The sequence below is a fragment of the Sitodiplosis mosellana genome, unplaced genomic scaffold (genome assembly GCF_009176505.1).
Source record: "Sitodiplosis mosellana isolate CC-2019 unplaced genomic scaffold, AAFC_SMos_1.0 Smas_scaffold_682, whole genome shotgun sequence".
NCBI lineage: Eukaryota > Metazoa > Arthropoda > Insecta > Diptera > Cecidomyiidae > Sitodiplosis > Sitodiplosis mosellana.
This window is the reverse complement of record NW_022595924.1, coordinates 3619-6924: the sequence shown is the minus strand read 5'-3', so window position 1 is coordinate 6924 and position 3306 is coordinate 3619. Positions and strand designations below refer to the sequence as shown.

General features: G+C 32.9%; 1 long non-coding RNA gene across 1 annotated transcript; it reads right to left on the bottom strand.

The window, feature by feature from the left end:
- Positions 1-1312: 1312 nt before the first annotated feature.
- On the bottom strand, positions 1313-2615 carry LOC129570924 (uncharacterized). Its single transcript, XR_008688187.1, has 3 exons — positions 1928-2615; positions 1409-1516; positions 1313-1336 (listed from the first exon to the last, which is right to left on the bottom strand). It is a non-coding gene; the product is annotated as an uncharacterized LOC129570924 (long non-coding RNA).
- Positions 2616-3306: the final 691 nt, after the last annotated feature.

Below are 3306 nucleotides of genomic sequence, written 5' to 3'. Positions count from 1 at the left end.
TTTTCGGACGGACGGACGGACAACTTCTTGTCCGTTGACAGCTTTAGTCCAAATATGTTCAATCGCATTGCAATTCCTCGAAAAATGCCAGGAAAAACGAAAAAAAAAATTTCGTGAAAAATTTTCTAAATCGAAAAAAATCCAAAAAATAGGTAAATTCTTGACGGCTTTTGCGCCAGATCATCATTAATTGTCCTAATTCATTCCATTATATCAATAAAACCGCCCAAAAGCGAAAAAACGAAAAAAAAATTTAAAGTTCGCACTTTAATTAAAGTTCGAACTTTAACGAAGAATCTCAAATAAAACCAAAAAATTAATGAAACCTTCGGATGTTTTGATGCAAAACATCATTATTGGGCCCAACAATTTTCATAGCAACGAAAAATTTCAAAAATATCCACTAGCAAAAATTTAGACTTTGAACTTTAATTAAAGTTTGAGCACTTGAAATCAGCATTAATAAACAAAAGTGTAATTGGTTTCGCCAGTGTAAACCTGCAGTTCTTTATGATAACTGGCGAGAAGTTGTCAACACCGATCGATACCTTTATTTGTCGGAAAAATTTTCATTGCATCATAAACGTCTTTTCAGTTATGACAGTTTGTGTTTGATCATCCAGTTCATTCAATATTCTATTTATTTCAGTATCGTTTTTTTCCCCACAAAAGACTGACGAGAAAAATTCCGCGAACAGACTCACTATTTCCGATTCACATGTATATAGTGGCTCATTTTATATGCAGGAAAACTCACTGTATTGGTGGCTGCCTACTTAAGACACTTAGTGTGTTGAAAAATATATTGAACACGTTTGTTTGCAGTCTGAATGTTGGTTCCACAATCCACACCTTCTAAAAGTTGTAGAAGGCGTGAGCAATACGTGGTGAAAATGAGACCCAAAGAATGAAAGAAAAACTTATGAGCAAAGAGCTCCATATCCATATATGAGGCGCAAAAAAATTTAGAGCCAAAAAGAGACAAATAAAGTTGACACAACTCAGCATTGAGCGGAAAAGACGTTTATTGCACTTTTCACGCTACTGGAAAGGGATAGCGACTAGGTGTCTTCGTCTCATTTGTAGTTCTTTTTATTTTCAACAATAATGCCGAAGACACCAAATCGTTATCTATTTTCAGTAGCGAGAAAAATGCAAAAAACGTCTTTTCCGCTCAATGCTGAGTTGTGTCAACTTTAGTTGTCTCTTTTTGGCTCTAAGTTTTTTCCCGTCTCAGTTATGGATATAGAGCTCATAAGTTGTTCTTCAAATATTTTGCACTCAATTTGCGAAAACTGTGTATATCGGCAAAAAAGGTCACTTTCTGGAATAAATCCTTCCAAAAACGTATAGAACTTCAACAATAGCTTTATTAAAATAAAGGACCATATATTATTTGTTAACTCACCAATGGTTCACGTTTTAGTATACGTGTATGAGTTATGCTTCTTCTTGTGCGAGCGTGATGAAGAATTTTGTGTTTAAAATGATATTCTCTTCCACTACTTCCAGAGAGCTGTAATTTTATTTGAATTTTCAAAATATTTTTAATAGTAAATAAATTATATATTATATATTAGAGAAAGTTCATCAATATTTTGTAGTTTTGAAAACTTGTCAATCATACGGGCTAACATAAGAAGCAATATGTCGTGGAATTGGATATTTATATATCGATTATGACGTAGTCGTATTTTAACCCTCATCTCATTAATTGTATATGATGTGGTAGTCTGCAATGAGTTCATGTTACCATATTGACAGTCATCAAGGGACCAAAAATATATATTTTTTCAAGTTTTGGAGAAGAAACACGCGTTGATATGATTAATATATGTGTAATATTATACAGATTTTCCAAATAATATTTCGGAGTCTTTGAAGAATATATTTTAATCAGAAGGATGAACAAATTATCAACACCTACCTCTCCCACATTTTCGAATCCATTACGTAATGCGATTTCATGTGCGATATTGTTTTTGATGTTTTGTTGAAATTTCACCAAGAAAGAATTGGTAAAAACATTATTTGCCGACGATAGCACTAATGTAGTTAGTCCAAAGAAAAAATACAACCACACTGGAAGCATGTTTCTGAAGTAATGTCCTTTTTCTTCTTGAATTTTCTGAATCAAATAACATTGGAAACAAATTTTTTCTGCGTTTAAATGTCTAACATTCTTATTTAATCGATAAGCAGGTTTCAACAATATTTGTAGACATATTCTCAAATTGAAATATTTCTTATCAATTCCAATGAATATATATTTTTGAAAGATGAGAGGAACAAAAATCAATTTTTAATATCACTACTAAACAGATTGTGCAATTTTTTTTATTTATGAATGATATACTATTCAAAAAATGATAATCGCTGTACACGTTGTAAATGCTATGGCTGCATTACATGCTATGAGAATAACTACTGATGTAGGTTGAAACAGAGAAGTGTTTATTTGTGTGCAAAAAGGCCTGTCTGTACGTAACACATCAAACAGTGGAAAAAACTGTCTATGCGCAGCAAAGCTTTTCTGTGTCTTCTTGGTGTAATTATAGTACTGCTGTTTTTTTAATTATTATTATGAATTGAATTAAATTAACATTATTTCTTTGTTCAGAACAGAATATGGAATAAATAATCTATTATTATAATTAATCAAGTGGACTATTGAAATTTCAGCTCAGTGTATTCAAAGCTCCACAATTCCACATATACTATAATCAACAAAACCAATAGTAGTATTTCGTCATTTTACCTTGTGTAGGTGAAGGAAAAAATGGAAAGGATAGAAATAAAAAGACATACAAATATATTTTTATCATTACAATGAAAGATTGCGAGTAAAGTGTATTTGACTCTGTCATGGACGTGATTTCTTTCGACTTTAGAATGGTCAAAAATAAGTATGTTCATTTTTGGCCATTTATCTCTGTTTTACTTTCTTCACGAAGCTGATAAGTGATGATTCGACCCTCGGATTCTGTTTCAAAACTTCTGACAGCTTGGACGAGCCTCTATGGATTAATGGATTAATGGATAGTACGGGGAGTTCCGAGAAACTCGTCGCTCAGGCTGTATTCAGTCTATTGCGAGACGCCCGTTTACGACCATACCTGGAGTCATACTCGCAAGCCATTCTAAACCATAAACCAATCAATGATTTTGTAAATATTGTTTTGAATCGTGATAGGTTGTGTTTGTTCGTTACCAAGACAGTGCTTCCTGACCATGCGTAGGCTAGAAAATTCGCACAACAAGTGTGAAGTCGTTTCTTCAGCTCTGCCACATAGTCTACAGTCGGGA